General features: G+C 48.2%; 1 protein-coding gene across 6 annotated transcripts in view; it reads left to right on the top strand.

Moving 5' to 3' along the window:
* The window catches only part of PDE4D (phosphodiesterase 4D), a 709,981-nt gene that overhangs the window by 99,001 nt on the left and 587,792 nt on the right, over positions 1–23,188 (top strand). The window lies entirely within an intron of this gene.

Here is a 23,188-nt window from a genome sequence, read left to right as displayed (position 1 = left end):
GAGTCTCTTTGGGGAGAATATTTCAGAATTTTGGTGCAACAATCAAGACCCAGCTCTTGTGGGTTGCCAAACACCCAGTCATCAAAACAAAAAACAAAAAACACCTGAAGCAAGGCCTTAGAAGAAGACTTCAGGGATTGAGTAGCTTTGTAAAGGAACAGGTGGTCTTTCAGATATGATGGTCCCAAGCTATAGAGGGCTTCAAAGGTCAGCACCAACACCTTGAATTGGGTTTGGGGACAGATTGGGAGCAGTAGATGGCCAAGACTAGAGTGAAATGACCCATTCCAGTTAACAACCTGGCTGCATTATTCTGCACCAGTTGAAGTTTCCAAACATTTTTCAATGGCAGCCCCACGTAGAGGACATTGTAGCCATCTAATCTAGATGTAGCCTGGGCATGCACCACAGTGGCCAGATAACTTATTTTGATTTTTTTTGCCCAGGAAAGACTTCAGCTAACTAAACAATCAAAGCTGGTAATAGGCATTCTTGGCCACAGGTGCCACCAACGTATCCAGCAGTAGGCCTGGGTCCAAGAAAGCCCTGAAATTACAGATCTATTTTTTTTCAGTGGGGAATTCAATCCTCTCCAACACAGGCAACACCTTAAGCTGTGTATCAAATCTTCTGTTTACCAAAATTTGATTTATGTGTATGCATGCTAAAAAGCAAAGAAAATGAGCCTGACCATAATAGTAACATTAAATCATCCACCATATAAGTATTGATCAGATTACTGTGTGTGAGGGACAGAAAATAAATTAGTGTAATGTATGCTCTGTAGCCCCTCTCAAAAGTCAATGATTTTTGTTTCAGAATTTGTCTTAGCTGGTGGCTAAATTATTGATAAAATATCCAGCTTTAAAAATACAGGGGTGCAAACTTGAATTACTTAAATATTGCCATTGGAAAAAGAATGATTTCATCAGGCTAGCATTTGGGGAAATATTGACTTGTGCCTCATAGGTATTCTGAAAGAGATTATCTCCCCCCCCCCTTTTTTTTCTTAAGATGCAGCCCACAGAAAGACCTAAACTCTTAATGTGTTTGCAGTGGGTTAATATCTGATTTCAGCTGTCAGTATAATAACAATTAGTTTATTGTGGGAACAGGACCTGTAAATGCGAAGTAAATTAATGCCTCAAGTTAATTAAAGGAGATTAAGTTGAAGATTAGTTCCTTGGTGAGAGGAGAACATTAATTTTTTTGTACATTTTATATTCATGATCTTTACTACACTGGTTCTCGAATTTCATCTGCAGCCCTTCTTTTATTTCAGGGACCTCACACAATGTCAAAGCACATGCATTATTCCCTACTCAAGAGATCTCGGCAGGTGTGTGTTCTGTCCCTATCAAATAGTGAGGCAACCTCTGTTTATCAGTTCTGTCTTTCCTGTTGCTTTGCTTGATTCTCTTGCCCAAAGGCATCCATGAAAGGCTCTTTGGAACCTGTTCATTCACACCAATGCCGCAATGGAATATGCAGGAAAGATCCTTGGAAAGGCCAGTGTCTACAAGTGTATCTTGCAGATGTGAGTTCAAATCTCAACACAGGGCAATTTATGATTAAAGTAACTGGATACTCAGAGTAAATGATGAACATAAACAGTTTATTGTGTGGAATATTTGTCTTTATTTGATAAGCTGAGATTTTATTCTTTTTTCAACCCAGAAATGATGCCTAAAACAGATAAAATCCATTACAAATGCTAAATAGAATTAATCACATAACTCATCTGATTTATTTACTTCCTCTGCATCCTCCCTTTCTCCCTAATGGGGAAACAAAGTGCTCCCATTGCTCTCTTCTCCTCTGTTTGGCTGACCCACATCTTCCATAGTAGAGTGGGAATTTGAACTTGAGTCTCCCAGATCCTAGACCTGGTGTGACATTATAACCACTACACCAGGGGTGGTCAAACTGTGGCCCTCCAGATGTTCATGGACTACAATTCCCATGAGCCTGCACTACACCATGCAGTCTCTCAGCAACACACATTGGTAGGTGGAGTGGGTAGTTTATTTATATATTTTTTTACAGGAGCTGGATTCAGGCACAACAAAGGGCTACTGCCTCCTGTCCCTCCCATAGGCTCATGTTGCTTTCTCCCTACAGCTTCAGTATCTCAGTGCTTGGACTCAAGAATTCTATTTTCATGTTTTCCTTGTAAGAATTAAAACCTGTGAATCTTTGTTTTCTTGCTACTTCATGTTTCTTCAGGCCAGATTTCCTGCCCCCACAGGTTCACTTTACACAAAGGCAAACACTTATTTTTGTGTCAGTTGCATACAAGTAATAGAAAAGAAATTTAAAAATTGGGGACAGCAGCAATGAAAACAGGCCAAAGGTCACTATGGAAATGTATGTCTGTGTGTTCTGTCAAGCAGCTGAGTACAGTTTAGATTGCAAACAAGGTTTATTGTAAAGATTACACTAAAAACCCAACTGATTGCAGTCAAGACCTTTAAAAGTTGAATATCTCTCTTCATGTTAAAATTATATCTATTGTGCAAGACCCATAAACTTTAAGAAAAACATATATACCGCCCATAGGCTATTGCAAAACAGTGTACTATGCACTCTATAAACCAATAGACCGACGTGTTTTGGCCCTTGTAGGGCCTTCTTCAAAGGTCTGGTTGTAACACACACCAGTTCTTTACACATATGAAATATATATAGCAGCCAATAAAAGCTCCGAAGTAAGAGCTATAAATTATCAATGTCAGTCAATGAATGAACATGTCTATTATCAGCCATTAGCTTTCTTCCAAAAGCTGCCCAAAATGTCCATGGTGTTTTGTCTTATTAGTGCTTATATTGCATTGAGTGAAGTCATTGCAACCCATGTACTCATTCATAGCTAGATAATCTAGCCCAGTACCAGGTAATTTTGGAGGCAACAGTGGGGAGGCTTCTGGGTTTCTGGCCCAGCTGGTGGACCTTTCAATGGCACCTGTGTTCTGGCCACCGTGCGACACAGAGCATTGGATTGGATGGGGACCAATGCAACATGGCTTCTCTTATGGTCTTTTGTTAACATGTTAAGAATATGAGAGGTTAAAGATTCTTGGGATGGGCTATGACTCGGTGAAGGAGCTCCTATTTTTCAGATCTTTGGGATATCCCATTGTGAAAGATCCACCATTGCTAGTGTGAGTTATAAACAATGCTGGGAAATCAGGACTAATGTTCTGACATCCTCATATGTTCAGATGGATCCATACATGCTTGGTGGGCAGTAGATCACAAGCAGTTAGGCAGGACTCCATGATAAAACCATAGAGTTTTGCCTAAATGCCATTGTATCCCTAGTGATGCCCTGATGTCATTTCCAAGTGCACAAGAAGTGACATCAGCCAGTCACTGTCAGTGGCAGTACATTGCTGGCAAGAAGAAGAGTTGGTTCTTATATGCCGCTTTTCTCTATTCGAAGGAGTCTCAAAGCGGCTTACAATCGCCTTCCCTTTCCTCTCCCCACAACAGACACCCTGTGAGGTGGGTGAGGCTGAGAGAGCCCTGATATCACTGCTCGGTCAAAACAGCTTTATCAGTGTGGTGGCGAGCCCAAGGTCACCCATGGTTGCATGTGGGGGAGTGCATAATCAAACCAGGCTCACCAGATTAGAAGTCTGCACTCCTAACCACTACACCAAACTGGCAAGCCTCCCTCCAGCACTGTTGTTCTTAGTACTATTAATAACATCCAATCTATATGGATCAGTAGCATTTTCTCACCTGCGTAGTTTTGATAAGCACTGGTGGAAACCTGTTTCATGGGCATTCACATCGTTGAGTGCCAAACAAAATAGGCTGAGAGATCAGTGCAGGCGCACTTCTCCAGATGCTCATGAAACCTTAGACCCTGAACGAAACTCACTTGGTCTTAAAGGTGCCACTCGACTCAAACTCATAATAGCTCTCAGGCTGCAAGGGCAAAGTATCAAGGTCATAACTACCCTCTGGCTGTTTGTTTTGTTGGTTACACAATCATATGAGGGTAAATAGATAAATAGAACTCTCACTCGGTTCTGTAAATTAGTTCTAAGACTTTTGGCATATTGGAAACAATGAAACAATAACAGAAGAGAATAGAAAAGAATGCACTAGACAGTAAATGTCATTATGCCACAAGCAATTGGAGTAAAAGCTGCTGCTAAGTCCAAAAGTCACAGCCTGTTTTTGTCAACTGCCAAGCAATTAGCGGCAAAGTAGATAAAAGACAAATCAGGAAGGGAAAAAATGCTTCCAGGTAGGAGCAGAGCAGCAAAAGAGATGTGCCCAGAATTTCCAACAAGTATTAAACAGTCCCAAGGAACACTCAAATTCTCTCTTCCCCAGCTTTTCCCCATTTTGTCAGGAATTCCTTGTCCAAACCAAACCAAACCACACCTGCTTGAGACCGCAGTCCTATACACTCTTCCCTAGGAGTAAATCCTATTGATGTAGAAAGTCTTAAAGTTGCCCAGGACTGCACTGTTAGTGGTCCATTAAAGGTGATCCTGCGTTGAGCAGGGGGTTGGACTAGATGGCCTGTGTGGCCCCTTCCAACTCTATGATTCTATGATTCTACGCCCTCAATCATTTTGTTTCCAGACTGTTAAAAGTATTGCCTCACAAAAGGGAAGGGCTACAGCTAGGGAAAGTCTCTTTTGGGAAACCAGCCACTCTCAATCGGGCCTGGCCTGGATGTCTATAGGTCCTTACCCGGTGGTAGAGGAATGCCTTTGACTTCTAAGATCTTGCCTTGTGATAATCTGCAGTATGTAAAATGAGTTTTCAGTTGTTTTGGTAAGGTCTGGACTGAGGCCTGCATTGCTCGTAGCTGTTTTTGTTTCACAGACCTTGCCGTACGGTTTGGATTCTTCAGTAGAGCTTTTTGGGTGAGGGGTGGGGTGCATCTGGTAGGGTTTCTTCCCTGATTTGGACATTCCAACTGTGGTTGTAAATACAGTAGCAAAAGGAGACATTGCATTAGGATGGTGTGTGTTTAGTACCAGTGCTTATGTTTTCTAGTATTGTTGCCAGGGTGGTGGAGAAGATAAAACCCTTATTAAATGGCTTGAACTACTGCTGGATCTGCTACTATTGACTAGTGGGTTGCCAGCCTCCAGGTGGTGGCTGGAGACCTTCTGCTATTACAACTTACCTCCAGGATATAGAGCTCAGATTACCTGGAGAAAAATGGTGGACTCCATGGCATCATGCCACGTTGAAGCCAATCCCCTCCCCAAATCTTGCCCTCCCTAAATCTTCAGGTATTTCCCAACTTGGACCTGACAACTCTAATTGGCTACCCTACCCTGTGCCACTAGCATCAGTGGGTGTCAACCATTAATCACAGCCAGTTGACACAGATGTTTCTTCACATGTTGGTCAGCATGAGCAGGTTGCCAATGAGTTGCTGCTATTTATTTGTAATGAAACTGTCTATGCAAATTAGTACAAAGATGACCAGGTTACCTGGAAGAGGCATTCTTAAGGCAAACACAAATATATGGCAGGCGAAACTGAATGTTTAGGGTTAATATTTTTTTACATTTATTTATTTGTTTATTTATTTGTTTGTTTATTTATTTATTTATATGCCACTGCTCACGAGTGTCTTGCGGCGGTTTACAGAAATCAATAAATCACAATAAAATCCCCATCTTCATTGGTCTCAGATGGAGATCTCAGATGGTAACACCAGGGATGCTGCCCTGACCTCAAGCGTATGCCTGGCAGAAGAAGTCTATCTTGTAGGCCCTGCAGAAAGCTGGCAACTCCGACAGAGCCCTTAGCTCTTCAGGGAGCTCATTCCACCAGCTTGGGGCCAGGGTCAAAAAAGCCCTAGCCTGGGTTGAAGCCAGGGGAATGTCCGGGGGCCCCAGGGCAACTAACATGCATTTGGAGAGCCACAGTTTGACCAACTCTGGCTGATGGTGGTTCTAACAAGGGGCTCCTGAGGCAAGTGAGTGTGGAGGGGGGATTTAAGGGGCCCTGAAATGTTTCCAAAAAGATGCCTTGCCAATGTTTCCTTGTACAAGAGAGGTCACTGTTGTTCGCCGCCCTGGTCTGGTACCATTTTTATTTAGATTTTTAAAAAGGAGATATATAATCACGTTTCAGTCTTCCTGCAGTCTACAGTATGAATGAGATTGTGGCAGTAGCGTGGGGATTAACATATATCTTTGAGGGCATGACTCCTATATACAGAAGGAAGGAATCAGGATCAGACTAATGGATTTGTGGCTAAGTGCTCTGGTAGCTACAGAGCACAAATGCCTTGGGTATATCTGGGGTCATGGGCTCTGGATGCCAGTGAGCATATTCCTACAGGAAGCTCTTCAGGAGGAACCAACTGGTGTGAAAAGATGAGGGCGTACAAGAAAAGAGTCCTTCCTCAGAACAATTAGTCTCAGCACTGTGGAGCAGATGGCAACGGCTGTAGCAAATGTCAGGGAAGAATCAAGAGGCTAGTTATGTTGGCCTGGGAAAAAGAATGAACGGAGTATAATCGTGAACTCTGATTAATTCCAGAGGGATTGCTGTGTTCTGTCGGTCACAAAAACAGCAGAGTATCAAGATATGAAAGGCTTAAAAACTGTCTGGAACCTAAGCTTTTGGTGGATTTCCACGTCATGCAGATACATTCTTGTAATGACAGACAAATTCCCGTGGAGTAACCATGTTGGTCTGTTATCATGTTGCTCCTTCTATTGCTGGAACCAGGTTAGCATGGTTGCTAGAAGCATCTTCTAGCAATTATATCTGGTTCATCAACTTGCCCTCTCTTGGACTCAGCCCATCTGGCGGTGTTGATCTGTAACCGTGCAGTTGGTCTACTGGGTCTTGTTTTATATAAATTCATCCTTAAAGACAATTTGGAAACACGTTTGGTACAAAATGTGCCAGCCTGCCTGTTTTCAGGAGCTGGTCATAATGGAGATGCCATACTTCTTCTGTAATAAAAACTTTGGCTTCCTCCCCCCCCCCCAGCTCAGTTTGAATTGCTGGGTCTTACCATAAAATCTCCTAAATCTTTGCTCCACATAGGAATACCACACCCGTTGTGCTACCTCCACTGAGAGCTGTACATTTTTCCTCTGAGCTTTCACCTTTTTTTTGCTCTGATAATCTTTTGAAATGGGCAGCCAGAATCGGGTTTAGGAAGAGACGTGAGTATGTGTTGTTTTTGAGGACCTCCAGTGGGGTTTGAACTTTCTCTTGAGTGACGTTGCTGGACATTATTTCTCTTGGTGTTTTTAATTTTCTATTATTGTTTTTATTTCGTTTATGTTTGTATTTTTATCCTGGCCTTTTTAGACTAGCAATCTTGGGGTGGGGTACAACAGGGTTGTCGTGGTTCGGTCCTTGGTGGCTTGGGAACCAGACCGAACCCCGCCATCAGAGGCGCCCGCGATCACGGAGGTAGGGCATGGTGATCACAGGCAAGCCGGCAGCTGGGCGCCCCACCCGATCGTTGAGGTGGCAATGGCCGCTAAAGAACCTCAATGTCCCCCTCCACCTTTTGACAAGGGCCCGGAGATGGCCCTTTGTTCCAGGAAAATGGGCCATCGGGAACCCCGGAAAACCTCGCATATGTGCATGAGTCATGATTGTATCAGCATGTTCCCTCCGGAAGTACTGGGTGGGGCAATACAGCCAAAGGAGGTGGGTTTTGTATAAAAGAGAGCTTCCACCTGGAGTTCGGTGGAAGCTCTTACTCCATACCAGCGGACTCCACGTTGCTGAAATAAAGCTTGTTCCTGTTGTATCGTCCACCCGGCCTGGCGTGACGTTTTCTTCAAGGGGCACCCTGTTTTTTCAGTTAGCAAGCGGGTTCCCGACATCGTAAGAGCTTCCCCCCGAACTCCAGGGTCGGCATCGCATCCGAGCGCTTATCGGGACGGATCCAGAGATGGCGTTTTCAAGCAACGAGGCGGTCTCGACCCCCACGAACCCCGGGAACATGGGTTTAATGTCCCCGGGAGATTTCCTCCGAAAATCGGGGGGCCAGGAGCAGCTGTCCGGGACCCCGAGACCCTCGGCAGCGGCGGCCAAGGGAAGGCGCCGGGCCATGGGGTTCCCAAGCACGGCGGGGAGCGCGCCGAGGTCTGGGGGGTTGGCCCCAACCTGGGACACCCAGCTGAGGCAGGCGCTTCGCCCGGTAAGACCTGAGGAATCCCTAGAGGACCTGCGGCGGGCCATGGCGGACTTGGCCAGGCGCTTGCAGGCAGCTGAAGCCCGTGAGCAAGCTCGGGCCGGGCCCGGAGGGACTGGTAATACAACGGCGGAGGGGATCGCGTCGAGTGAGGACGCCTCCAGCGACGAGGACGAGCCCGGCACTGGTGAGCGGGCCCCGGACCCCGACCCGGAGCAGTTTTCAGTCCCGAGTAGGCGAGACGGCCAGCGGAGAGGCGAGACAGCAGAGGATCTCGGGGGAGCAGGTGAGCCGACGGGGCGGCGAGAGCCGGACCAACGCAGGAGCGACGTGCAAGGCAGGGAGCGGCACGGCGTCGTTGGGCAAGTTGGTAGCCGGTGGAGCGGAGCAGGACGAGACGGCGGACGCCGAGAATCCCGGATCCGGAGGGGGTCGGACTACTCTCCAAAACGTTCCCCCCCAGAGCTTAAGGCGCGTTTCGACGGGACGCCAGACGACCTCCCGCAGTTCCTCCTCCACGCGCTGACGCATGCCCGGAGATATGGAGACCGGTATGAGGACTCCGAGGACTTGGTCTGGGGGGTGGCCTCGTGTCTCCAGGGCAAGGCGGGTCAGTGGTACCTGGGGTTGGCCGAGCGCGGCGACCCGGCAACTCAGGACCTGCAGGACTTCGTGGTCGCGCTCCGCCGACGATTCCAGGACCCCCAGGCTGAGGACAAGGCAAAGAGTCGGATCAAGGGACTTCGACAGGGTACTAGGGGGGTTATGGACTATATAGACATTTTCCGGAGGGAAGCAGGCAAGGTGTTCTCCTGGAACGAGGAGACCCAAATCGAGTACTTCCGGGAGGGCCTTAACCCGAAGCTCAGGGAATGGGCCGTGATCAAGGGGACGGAAGAAGATCTGTCTACACTGGAGGGGTGGTGTTTCGTGGTCGCCAAGCTGGAAGCCAGCCTGGGTTGGGCCGCCGCACCCCCCCGGGAGGCCAAAGGCGGGTCAGCCGAGGCGCCAAGACCGGGCCCCGACAACTCTCGCCCCAAACGACCCCCGAACCCCGAGCGGGAAAGGAGACGCCGGGAAGGACTGTGCCTGAAATGCGGGGGGTCAGGACATTTCGCAGCAGCGTGCCAACGGCAAGGGGGGGAGGACCGCGGGCTCTCCCAGGGGGGAGGTGCGACACGCCCCCAGCAGGCACGCCGGGCGGAGGACCTCCGCAACGAACCGGGAAGCGTCCAGGCGACGGGAAACGGCCAGGACCTGCTGTAGACGGCGCCGGGCAGCAGGTCCCGCGGTGCGAGGGAAAACCCCTACAGCATGAGGCGCGACCTCCGAACGTGGTAATTTTAGAGCTCCGGAACCCGGAGAACGGACTAAGTTGGGTGGGGGAGGCTCTTTTGGACTCTGGATGCGACCACAGCATGGTCCACCCCCAGATAGCCCGGGCTTTGGGGCTACCGAAGCGCATTCGGAAGGTTCCCCTGGTTTTCGTCCAGATGGACGGCAGCCCGATTCAGGGGGGACCTTTCGGGGAGGAGGTGGGTCCTATCGCCATCCACATAGGGGACCACCAAGAGCTGCGGTGGCTGATCCAGGTCCCCGTAGCGGGATATCGGGCAGTGTTGGGCCTGGATTGGCTGAAGGAACACAACCCCGTGGTGGACTGGCGGGCGGGGACACTGAAGTTCGACTTGACGGTGGGTGCACGGCATCGGGTCCCCCGCGAGAATTCCAGCCACAAGAGGACGGCGGCGCGTCCCAGGGGAGCGGCGGCGGCGCAGCAGGAGAAACCAGAGCCCGAGGTCCCGCCAGAGTACCGAGACCTCGCAGCCGTTTTCAGCGAGCGGGAAGCGGACGAGCTACCCCCACACCGCCGCACGGACTGCGCTATCAACATCCCAGAGGGGGCGGTACTGCCCAAAGGGCGCATCTACAAAATGAGTGAGGGTGAGCTCAAGGACCTCCGGGAGTTTTTGGAAAAAAATCTGGCCCGAGGTTTCATCCGGCCCGCTTCCAGTCCCATGGGAGCTCCAGTCTTGTTCGTCCGGAAAAAGGATGGGTCCCGACGGCTGTGCCAGGACTACCGGGGCCTCAACGCCATCGCAGCGGGGAACGCTTACCCCCTCCCGCTGATCCCGGATTTGCTGGCCCGGCTGGGCAAAGGGACTCTGTTCACTAAGCTGGACCTAAGGGAGGCGTACTACCGGGTACGCATCCGGGAGGGGGATGAGTGGAAAACGGCGTTTAACTGTCAATTGGGACAATTCGAATTTAAAGTGATGCCGTTCGGTTTAAGCGGGGCACCTGGGGTTTTCATGAGTCTAATTAATGAGGTGTTGCAGGACCTTCTGTTTCAGGGGGTGGTTGTTTATTTGGATGACGTCCTGATCTACAGCCAAGATCCCCAAGAGCACGTGACCCTGGTGAGGGAGGTGTTAAAGCGCCTGCTGGCAAACCACCTATACGTGAAGCTGGCTAAGTGCGAATTCCACCGTCCCTCCCTGGACTATTTGGGCTACCGCATCTCAGCCCAGGGCATAGCTATGGACCCCGAGAAGGTGCAGGCGGTGCTGGACTGGGAAAGGCCCCGCACCCGGAAACAGCTACAAAGCTTCCTGGGGTTTGCTAATTTTTTTAGAGGCTTCATCCCCAGATACTCCTCCGTAGTGGCTCCCCTCACGGACTTGCTAGGTACCAAGGGGAGAGGTCCTCGCGCCACGCGGCCCAGCGCAGCGCTCGGCTGGAATGAGAAATCGGAGGCAGCGTTCCTGGCCCTCAAGCAAGCTTTCGCGTCTGAGCCCACGCTACTGCACGTCGACCCAACCCAGCCGATGGTGGTACAAGTCGACGCCAGCGACGCAGCAGCCGGGGCGGTTCTCCTGCAGCGAGACCAGGCGGGACAGCTGAGGCCAGCGGCCTACCTCTCACGAAAATTCGCCGAAACGGAGCGGAACTGGTCTACCTGGGAGAAGGAGGCGTTTGCGATTAAGTTCGCCCTCACCGAATGGCGGCATTGGCTGGAGGAAACAGAGGAGCCGTTCGAGGTCTGGACAGATCACAAGAATCTGGAGGCGCTCCGGCAACCGCGATCCCTGAACGCCAAGCAGATGAGGTGGGCGGAGTTCTTTTCGCGGTACAATTTCAAGCTGGGTCACATCCCCGGCAAAGAGAATTTCCTCGCGGACGCCCTCTCCCGGCTGCCGCATCATGGGGAGGGGTACGCTCCCTGCACCAGGTCTGTGTTCGGTGAGGAGCAGCTGGGACGGGGGGTCGTCACTAGGCGTCGGGCCCGGGGGGAATGGGAGCCCGACCCGGCGACCGCCCCGCTCCGAGACCGCCTAGTGGCAGCCTACGGGACAGACGAGGAGCTGGCTGAGCTCCGGGACTCTTTGATTTTGGACTCCGGTCTCTGGCGGAGGGGGGAGGCTGTCTACGTCCCGGAAGGGCTACGACGGGAAGCCCTCAGCCTCTGCCACGATGCTAAGACCGCCGGGCACTTCGGTTTCGTAAAATCCTGGAAGTTGGCCCGGCGGCGGTTTTGGTGGCCCAGTCTGCGGCGGGACACAAAAGCTTACGTCAGTGGTTGTCCTGTCTGCCTGACCTGCAAGCCGGGGGTTGGCAAGCCGAAAGGGCTGCTGCACCCGCTCGAGGTCCCGACCCGGCCGTGGTCAGTGATCTCCATGGACTTTATAACAGACTTGCCTCCCAGCAAGGGGAAAACGGTGATCTGGGTGGTGGTAGATCTATTTTCCAAACAGGCCCACTTCATTCCTTGCGCCAGTGTCCCCAGTGCTTCACAGTTGGCTCGGATGTTCCTGGATCACGTGTTCCGACTGCACGGGCTGCCGGACAAGGTGATTTCCGATCGGGGCTCACAATTCGTGTCCCGGTTTTGGCAAGCTTTCCTGCGCCTGTTAGACATCGAGCAAGGGCTGAGCTCCGCTTACCACCCCCAGACGGACGGGCAGACCGAGCGGGTTAATCAAGTACTGGAGCAGTACTTGCGGTGTTTCGGTTCCTATCATCAAGACACCTGGGTGCCCCTGCTCCCCCTGGCCGAGTTCGCGTACAACAACGCAGACCACAGCAGCACGGAGATGTCGCCTTTTGCCGTCGTCTACGGGACAGACCTGAGACACTTCCCGGAGCTTGGAGAGGTCCCCGCCCGGGAATCGGCCGACCTTCGCGAGTGGGGGAAGCGTGCCGGGAGCTGCTGGAAGTCGCTGCAGGAGCAGCTCCACAAAGTCAAGGCAGCGCAGAAAGAGGACGCCGACCGGAAGAGACGACCAGCTGAGGAGATCCGACCGGGGGATCGAGTTTACCTTTCCACCCGGAACCTCCGGTTGAATTTGCCCAGCAAGAAGCTAGGCCCTCGGTTTTTGGGGCCTTTCGAGGTCTTGGCCCCGATCAACGAAGTTTCGGTCAAGCTCAAGCTCCCCAAGAACCTCCGGCACATCCATCCCGTCTTTCACGTGAGCCTTCTAAAAAAAACTCCGGACGGTGACGTTTGGCACCCCGTGTTTTCCCCGCCAGCGCCCGAGGTCCTGCCGGGGGGGGAGCACCACGAGGTGGCGGATATCCTGGACTCTAGACTCCACAGGGGGAAGTTGCAGTACCTCGTGGAATGGAAGGACTTCGCTTTGGGGGACCGGGAATGGGTCTGGGCAGCGGACGTCCTTGCGCCCCGACTCACTGAACGTTTCCACAAGCGGTATCCTGGCCGTCCCGGGGGGTTGGAGAATGGACCTTTGGGGGGGCAGAATGTCGTGGTTCGGTCCTTGGTGGCTTGGGAACCAGACCGAACCCCGCCATCAGAGGCGCCCGCGATCACGGAGGTAGGGCATGGTGATCACAGGCAAGCCGGCAGCTGGGCGCCCCACCCGATCGTTGAGGTGGCAATGGCCGCTAAAGAACCTCAATGTCCCCCTCCACCTTTTGACAAGGGCCCGGAGATGGCCCTTTGTTCCAGGAAAATGGGCCATCGGGAACCCCGGAAAACCTCGCATATGTGCATGAGTCATGATTGTATCAGCATGTTCCCTCCGGAAGTACTGGGTGGGGCAATACAGCCAAAGGAGGTGGGTTTTGTATAAAAGAGAGCTTCCACCTGGAGTTCGGTGGAAGCTCTTACTCCATACCAGCGGACTCCACGTTGCTGAAATAAAGCTTGTTCCTGTTGTATCGTCCACCCGGCCTGGCGTGACGTTTTCTTCAAGGGGCACCCTGTTTTTTCAGTTAGCAAGCGGGTTCCCGACAAGGGTATAACATTGGTTCAGATAAAAACAATAAAATATTAATATAATATAAATCAGCAATTTTAAAATACCAAATCTCAGCACCGATGGCTGTTACAGAAGTAGGTGGCAGGAAAGGGAGGGGAGTGGGGAGGGACCCAATCAGCTGTTTGGATGCACTTTCTAATGCCCTCAGTCATAAGCCTTGAGGACTGAAAAGTGTTTTGACTCTTTGTTTGGGGGGGGCATTTGAGTGAGAGAAAAATACTTTAAATACCGAGTCTGCAGGGGGGAAATTCCATAGAAGTCCTTATCGAATGTTATTTATGATCCTGACTGATCACGGCCCACTAGATGGTACAACTGCATGTGTAGTGGTGTAGTGGTTAGGAGTGCAGACTTCTAATCTGGTGAGCCAGGTTTGGTTCCGCACTCCCCCACATGCAGCCAGCTGGGTGACCTTGGGCTCGCCACAACACTGATAAAGCTGTTCTGACTGAGCAGGAATATCAGGGCTCTCTCAGCCTCACCTACCTCACAGGGTGTTTGTTGTGGGGAGAGGAAAGGAGCCGCTTTGAGACTCTTTCAGGTAGAGAAAAGCAGCATATAAGAACCAACCCTTCTTTTTTTTTTTCTAGTTGTGACGGTGAGGATTGTCCTTCCTGGAATTAAGATCACATAGAAATGGCCACCTAACTGCCCCATCAATCAAAGAAGCTTGTTTGGTGGGTACAGAAAAGAGGGCCTTTTTAGTGGCAGCCCTTCGATTATGGAACAACCTCCCCAGGGAGATAGATGTGCCTTGCCCCCTCCATTTCAGTCTTTAGGAGATAGTTGAAGATGCTTTTATTTAGGACTGCATTTGGTGAAGTGTAGTAGCAGCCCTGAATTGTCGTTTTAATTTTTTTGTTTTTCATGTTTATATTGTACTTGTTATATCTATGTTGTATGCCACCTTGAGATCTGTAAGGAAGAGGTGGCTAATAAACATTTTAAATAAAATAAAATAATACAGAGCATAAAGGTAAAGGTAAAGGTATCCCCTGTGCAAGCACCGGGTCATGTCTGACCCTTGGGGTGACGCCCTCCAGCGTTTTCATGGCAGACTCAATACGGGGTGGTTTGCCAGTGCCTTCCCCAGTCATTACCCTTTACCCCCCAGCAGCAAGCTGGGTACTCATTTTACCCACCTCGGAAGGATGGAAGGCTGAGTCAACCTTGAGCCAGCTGCTGGGATTGAACTCCCAGCCTCATGGGCAGACAGCTTCAGACAGCATTTCTGCTGCCTTACCACCCTGCGCCACAAGAGGCTCTTTAATACAGAGCATAGCCTAGTCTATATAAAATTAGACAACCATGATCCGTAAACCATACACAGAACTGGGCCTGCAAGCAAGCAGGAAGCTGGTGCATTTACTGGTGCACTTTGGATTTCTCGTGCCTTCTACACCCATTAGGAGACAATCTGTAGACTTTTAGACTAGCTGAAATTTCTGAGGTTTTTTCCATCCTTGCTGGAACGCCTTAATCACCAAAATATCATGAAAACTCTGACAGAAGGCTGAGTATGCTTCACCTTCTGGTGGATCATCCTTGGGCATAAGAGCCCACAAACTACCCAGAAGACCTCTTCTGAACACAGCTTGGGTGACAGAATGATAGCAGCAAAGAAATCATTTTTTCCTGCTACCCTAAAGGCCTCCAAATGGCAGAAGAGTCATGCCTGGGCAGCTTTAGCATGGGTGATTTGTCAGTGGCGTTGATGTCATCCCCAGCCTCTGTCTCCCAGCTCCTCATTAAAGTATGTAGATGGAGACCCATGAGGATGTTAGGGGGAAAATGACTCAGTTGCCCTGATCATGTGCTGTGATAGTCATGATCAGAACATGATAGTGACTATCAATCTCTCCTATCACTAGATATTGGCCTGGTACAGTCTAGCATCCAAATAGCTGAGAGTGAGGAATCCATATTGAAAGTTGCAGTGTATGTATTTTTGTATATGTTCCATCAATGGCACAGTTCTGCAGATGTTCACAGCATGTATTCAAGCATTTTAGATTTTCAGAAATAGAACCCATCAGAAGCTTTCAGCTTCTCATGTCATTACTCATTCTGCATACGCCAATTGCTTTTTGGCTCTCTGAGAACTCCAGACTATGGAATTAATTAAGCAATACATGCAAACATCATGTGGTAGATAAAATAGATCAGGTAGACTGGTGCATAGTTTAGCTTTGACAAGTCGACACATACAGTTTGTATATGTACTGCATAATGTGGTAAAAGTAGGTTGCAAAGAAATCAGCATTTTAAAAATATTTATTTATTTAATTTCTTAGCTGGTGCTTCTGGACCTGCTGGCTCGTAGCAGTTTACAACAAGGGTTAAAACAATAGTAAAATACTATTAAAAACACATCCTAACCCACCCCAACACAAACCCTCACCAAGCAAATGAAACCAACCGGCCCCCTGGTTGCCGTCTCAAGGTAGTTGTTCCAGTTTGGCATTTGGAGGAGAGGCAAGATCTTCTAGTCCACCCAGCCTCAACCAAATGCCTGGTGGAAGAGCTCCATCTTGCATGCTCTGTGGAACTTTGACAGATCTGTCAGAGCCCTCAGCTCTCTCAGGAGCTCATTCCACCAGGCAGGGGCCAGGGCTTGGCAAACATCCCACGGGCCAGGGTCCTCCAGCCTGTAGACATTTGCAGAACAGAAGGCTCTGTGTGGGGCATAGTACACAGGGACCAGACTATGGTCCTCTAAGGCGGTGTTCCCCAACCACTGGGCCGGGGCCTGGTACCAGGCCGCAGCAGGGGGGAGGGAGGCGCGCCAGCATCTGTGCTTTGCCCCTGCAGCATGGTGCTTGCTGCACTGGGAGGCGGCTGATCACTCCCGGCGCAGTGAGTGCTGCGCTGTGGGGGGAGGAGGCGTGCCTGCTGGTTTGCAGGCGCCGGAATACTGGCGCCGGCACCTCCCTCTCCCCCCGGTCCCCGGGACTGCCTCTCCCCCCATGGTCCCCAGACCGAAAAAAATTGGGGATCACTGCTCTAAGGTGTCTTAGTAAGGACCTAGCAGCTGCACTTTGTACCAGCTGCAATTTCTAGGTAAGAGACAAGGGCAGGCCCGCGTAGAGCTAGTTACAGAAGTTCAGCCTAGAGGTGACTGTTGCATGGATCGTTGGACCAGGTACTCCTGTGACAGATAGGGCACTAGTAGTAGAATAGTTGAGCTACTCTAGTGACCTGGGCTTCCAGGGACAAGGAGGAATCCAGAATCACTCCCAAATTCCTGTTAGTGTGCGAGGTCTCCAATTGCACACCATCTAGGAAGGGTAAATACGCTTCCTAATCTGCTCATTCCTACCAAACCCCAGGACCTCCATCTTGGAGGGGTTGAGGTTCAGCCAGGTTCTCTTGAGACAGACCAGCATTGCTTCCAAACCTCTGGCAAATCTATCTGGGGGGAAGTCGGGGTGGCCTTCCATCAAGAGATAGAGCTAGGTATCAGCATACCAATGACAACCCAGTCCAAAGCTCTGGACTAGCTGGGCCAGAGGGTGCATAAAGATATTAAATACTGTGGGGGAGTGTATTGCCCCTTGCTGAACACCACAGAATAGTTGGTGACAACATGATTGCTCTTCCCCTACTGCTATCCTCTCGTTCCGGAGAAAGAAGCACAGCCACTGGAGGGCAGAAAGAAAGAACACCACAGAATAGTTGGTGACAACATGATTGCTCTTCCCCTACTGCTATCCTCTCGTTCCGCAGAAAGAAGCACAGCCGCTGTCCCCCAAATTCTGGCTCCAGCGAGGCAGTAGGCCAACAGCTCATGATCCAACCAAGTCAAACACTCACTCACTTATAGCTCACTCACTCTTATGTAGGCTTGGTATACTTAAGCTGATTTGTATTAGTGGATTTAGGCATTACTAATTGTGTATAGAATTGCCTTGTAAAAACATGGTGGTACTGAACTGAACATGTAGATGGATTCCGTATGCTTACTGAGAAAAGGGAAAATGGAAAATAATGTTCTCGGCAGATTCACTGTTGTTTTGGAACATTGGGAGCTATAAAAGAGCTTTGTGGAACTAATAAAAAACCTCTCATTCTTTTTGATCCTCTGTGTAGCCCATTCTCTGGTTGTTCCTACATCAAACATCCTGTGTGCCACATTCCTTTAATGGGGGGAGGGAGTGGTCAGAAGTTCTGACTCAGAACATAGTGTGATCATGCATATCAAGTGAGCTGTAATAGCGAGGGGCAAGGCCGAATAAATGCAGAGTTTATTTTTTTTTTTTATTTCCATGGACAAATCTTCTTTGCAAATAGTAGGTATTAATATTAAATGTCTGTTTTCCTTGAGGAATTAAGGGCCTAGTGTGCAATTGCCAAAAATTCATAGTTCATAAAAGGAAAGGGATTTCTGTCACTAGGACTGCCCTGTGGGTTCTCCTTCCCCTTTCAGTGTGTGAGTGGTGCAGGTGTGATGTTTCTTTTCCCTGTCTATGGCCTAGTGTTGGGCTGCTGATCACCACCACAGGGCCCAGACAAAAGTTCCACCTGACCTCCCATGACGGTTGCTGCTGTCTGTTACCATGAATTTATATGAATAAAAGGACTGGCATGGCTGTCCATCTGTCTCTTTCACTGGAAAATAAAGTGTGGAATCTCAACATTGGTTGCCAACTTCAGAATGATTATGGAAGTTCCAGAGCCAAAATTGAAAGGCTCTGGAATATTCTGGCCCAGGTTATCTCCATACCAATACCCCATCCTGTTCTATTTGCAATGGAAGTTAAGGGCATAACTCCTCAGAAAACAACACTACATGCTTGAAAATGGGCCATCAACCTCAGGATGATGCCAGAAATGAAATAAGAACATCTTGGACCAGGTTACTTTTAGGATGGGCAAGCTCTAATAACAGAGATTTTAAGCCACATATCATGTGTTTCTAATCCTCAAAGCCCCAGTCTGCTCAGTCAAACCTACCTCACGGGGTTAAAAATGAAAGCCAGGAGACCAATGGAAGCTCCAGTAGGGAGAAAAGCCATTTACGATATTTGTTATGAATCTGATTTTGCCTACAGTTCACCAAGAGGATAATTGTTGTTACTTCATCAGCTATTACTTATTTTTTTGGGCAGGAGGAAGAACTGCTCATTCAGTACTCCAACTACTGTTAAATAGTGCAAGCACAATGATTTTGGCAGGTCTCTCGTATATATAGAAGCCTTTATGACTGTGTAAAAGAAGTAGGGTCTGCACCTCTTTCCAGCTAAGCTATTTCTGCCAAAAATGCCCTCCTCAACAACTCAGTGCAAACCCGTGCCTGTTGAATGTACACTCTATTGCAACATGTGTGATTCTATACTTTTATACTTGTACATACAGATTTGTCTTCTGATATAGGATACACTTCTTACATCTGACAACATGGGCCCAATCATGCTCGAGTGCTTCTTCATCTTACAAAAGCACTCACTAATTTAAATGGTGCTCATTTTACCATAATGATGTTGTGATACAGTAAAATCTAGTTAATTTATTTATTGTATCAATTGTATCAACACTCATCCTTTCAGTTACTATTGACCATAGTCTTCTGTGAAGAAAGAGAGGGCCTTTAAAATACAATGGGTTAGATCCAGTAACCCATCAGCAGAATGTGCTTCTCTGTCTTTCATTGCTTCCTCCTCTCTCTTCTAAGCCCTGGAAAGTTGGTTCCCAGTGTCAGGGACAGTTATGTGGGTCAATGGACTGTAGTGAGGAAATCATACTTCTTGCCTCTTCCAACAGCAGCCCTGCACTACTGGAAGTATGATGAGAGCTTTTGCCCCTTGGCTCACCTCACTCCAGCCCAGTGACTCACATGACTCTTACTGCTTGTGGATCCTGTGAAACTGGGAATCATCTTTCCTAAGGTCAATAGTAAGGGGACCAGATTGTCCCACTTTTGGAGGGACATCTGGGGGCACCTGGCAAATTGTACTTATGTTGAAATTAAAAATATATATATTACAATACTATTTTTGCATTCTATGCATTCTATAAAACTTTTTTGTTGCTCCATATAGACCAAATTTTTAATCAAGAACCTTCCCCTCCCCTGGTCAATGGTGTCCCACTTTACCAAAGTTAAAATCTGGTCACCTTAGTCAATAGGGAATGCTGGGGAAAGCCATCCTTCTCTCCTCTACCTAACATCAAGCCTACTTCTACAACCCAGCTCGCCAGATTAGAAGTTCGTACTCCTAACCATTCTAGTCTGCATTGGTTAGACCTCATTTGGAATATTGTGTCCAGTTCTGGGTGCCACAATTCGAGAAGGATATTGGCAAGCTGGAAAATGTTCACAGAAGAGCAACTAGGATGGTTGAGGGGGTTGTAATCCAAGCCTTATGAGGAGAGGTTGAAAGAGTTGAGTCTGTGTAGCTTGGAGAAGAGGAAAACAAGGGGTGATATGATAGCCGTGCTTAACTACTTGTAAGGTATACATGTTGAAGAAGGGGTTTACTGCAGTTTTAGAGACAAAAACTAGGAGCAACAGATTCAAATTACAGGAAAGAAGGTTCCACTTAAAATTAGAATTCATTTTCTGGTGATGAGGGCTGGGAATATGCTGTCTTGGAGGGTGGCAGAGTCTCCTTCATTGGAAGTTTTTAGGAGAGTATTAGATGAGCCCCTGCCAGGAGTGTGTGATCTTTAAGACTCCAAGAAGGTGGGAGGCTGGACTTGGATGACCCTTTGTGGTCTCTTCCAGCTCTGTGTGACTCTGATCCCTTTTCCAACTCCTCATAAGTCATCTTGCCACCTACACTCACAGATGCTTGCTCCAGGCACATGCTCATTCCCTGACAATGGTGCACAGCAAGGAGTATGGGGGGTAAACATCTTGCAAGCCAGTGGGTGGGGAAAGGGTGGGTGAGCAGCAGAGAAGGTATGGAGTAAGTGGTCAGGAGCCCCACTTGTAGTCCTGGGCTCTGGCAGCTGCCTCACTTTACAGAATGCTGATGCTGGACTCAATCTCCTGAATGTAGTACGAAAGTGTAGGCACTTGTCTGTGTAAAGGTAAAGCAATGTGCAAAAACATGGAAGAAATCTGATCAATAATAAAGAGAAAGATCTGGCTAGATACAAAAAACGGTGCACAATTTGCAAGATAACACAGGAAATGAATTACGACTACTAATCAGATAGGCAAGGTTGAACTTTAACTCTCACTTCTAAAAGTAGAACCTGGATTTCAGACGTTAAAAGTTGAATCTTAGCAAAAATGATGCTGAATGAAATTCTAATGGCATTTAAGTATTTAAAACTCTCCATACTCCTTGAGGGTCAGAGCTCCTCCTTGCTTCTTGAGCCACTGACAAAGTGGTGATTTCAGTGAAAACACAGTTATTTAAACAGTGTCATTTCTCTTGCTTGTGGTCTGCTGGACATGGCTGCTACACAAAGCAAATTAACCTGTGGTCTGTTTCAGGTCAGGAAAAGTGTGTGTGTGGCTGAAATCCCTCTCCGTATGAGGTAATCCTAATGTGCATTGAGTACCCCACAGTCACTGTCGTATCTGTGGGGAATTCAGGTCTGGTCAGGGTTCTTTTACCTGTCTTGTTTAAAAAAGGTAAAGGTATCCCCTGTGCAAGCATCAAGTCATGTCTGACCCTTGGGGTGACGCCCTCTAGCGTTTTCATGGGAGACTCAATACGGGGTGGTTTGCCAGTGCCTTCCCCAGTCATTACCGCTTTACCCCCCAGCAAGCTGGGTACTCATTTTACCAACCTCGGAAGGATGGAAGGCTGAGTCAACCTTGAGCCAGCTGCTGGGATAGAACTCCCAGCCCCATGGGCAGACAGCTCCAGACAGCATTTCTGCCGCTTACCACTCTGCGCCACAAGAGTGTCTGACATAAATGAGTAAAATAACTAGTACTATGTTGTAAGAAAACAGTGGCCTCCAAGAGACCTGATCCTGTTAAAACATTCATTCTCTTGAGTCAAATCTGTTACACCAAATTAATCAATGTGGTATAAAACAAAGTCTGAAATTGCAAACAAAACTCCTGTTTTTTATTTTTGAACCTTTAGGTGTCACTGTTTCTAGTGAGGATATCTAGTTGGATTCATGTGGAACATGTAACAGCAGATCCAAAACCCATTAAAATTCTATGAAATGATCTTTTACAAACATGAAAATAATCTTCCATGCTTGTATTTTGAGAAACCATTTACTCATGCGACTTTCTTCCTGCATTCTGTTTCTCATCTTACTGTTACACTCTATTATTCCCACTGTTGTACCCTGCTGTCTTCCGAAAGCTCAATCAGGGAATGAGGCAAGGTCTCAGAGATGCAATATTGCAATATGATTTTATTGGCCCAAGGAATCATAAAGGTCACCCTCTCTCTTCACCAAAAGATCAGAGAGAATGTGCACAGACTGTTCTCCGTTACATACGTTTATACCAAATGAAACAAAGAACTCCATAAACTCCACCCCTTTTGAGTCAATTTTAACATACGTCATACAGGGTTAAAACATGATGATGATGTTATCCGTTCATTCGTGTCCAACCCTTGGCGATTCTATGGGAAAGTCTTCGCCATGCGCCCTGTCTCTGACTGCTTCTTTTAATTGGTTCATGGTCATCCCTGCATCGGCTTTGATTGTGTCGAGCCAGCGGATCCTTTGGTGACCATGTTTCCTTTTGCTGCTGACCATGCCGAGCATTAATAATTTTTTTAGCGAGTTTGATCGCATGATGTGTCCAAAGTAAGTGAGCTTCAGCCGTAATATCTTCCCTTCTAACAGCACAGTTGGTTTGCTCCTCTCTAAAACTATCTTGTTGGTAACTTTGGCTGTCCATGGTATTCGCAGCATAAAATATGCTTAAATCCTTGACACGAACCAGATCTTTCTCTGCTCTCCTGATATTATGTGTCTACATCATCCATCATCCAATGGCACCAGCATCCAAAATCATAACCTATGACTCCTTTACCCTAAAATATAATATCATTAATTGACTACATTTCATTTTGGCATTTCTTAAACTCTGTTTAATAAACCATTCTTTTATCAGCGACAATCCCTGGCGCCTTGGAGCCTGCCATTTAGATAGAGCAAGGAATTTGTTTGTGAACAGAAGAAGGAGGAGGTGGGAGTTGACTAGCCTGACACAATTTCTCTGAAACTTCTGTTTTCAGAGACGGTTTTCACCAGAATATTTCCTATTAACATTTGTTTAATTCAATTCAGACTCTTCACTACCTAAAGCGATCTGTTAATTTTCTCAACAGGCAGTAAGTTGGATCTTTTATAAATCACGTAGGGTGTATGGTAGATGGCAAAGGGCTGTATTAATCCATGATAAAATGCCAAAGCATTGTAAAAAGTCAACACGAGCTACAGAAGGCTGACCTGATTTTTCTTCACTGTGTGAGCTTTGCAAATATTATTATTATTTAATGCCCAGCTCTTCCTGTTCCAGGGCAGAACATTTCATATCGCTGATCTACCAGTAGGTGGTGGCTATTCCATCCTTACACAAAGCATGCTGAGATCCAGACACTGCATAGGGAAAGCAGTCTGTGGCAAGGTGGGCGAAAATGAGGAAGTGTTTATATCTGGGAGAGGAGGATTTCCTAGCTACAAGTGCAAGTCTTTAATGTTTTTGCCTTTCCTACTCATCCACCAAAATATGCTTGTGAGAAAGGAAAATGAAAATGTTTCTCTCCAGAAAGGGGGGGGGGACTGCTGAGTGTAGCTACCAAAGTCAGTCTCTTAAGAAATTAGA

Source organism: Paroedura picta, chromosome 7 (genome assembly GCF_049243985.1).
Source record: "Paroedura picta isolate Pp20150507F chromosome 7, Ppicta_v3.0, whole genome shotgun sequence".
Taxonomy (NCBI): Eukaryota; Metazoa; Chordata; class Lepidosauria; order Squamata; family Gekkonidae; genus Paroedura; species Paroedura picta.
This window is presented reverse-complemented; position numbering and strand designations above follow the sequence as displayed.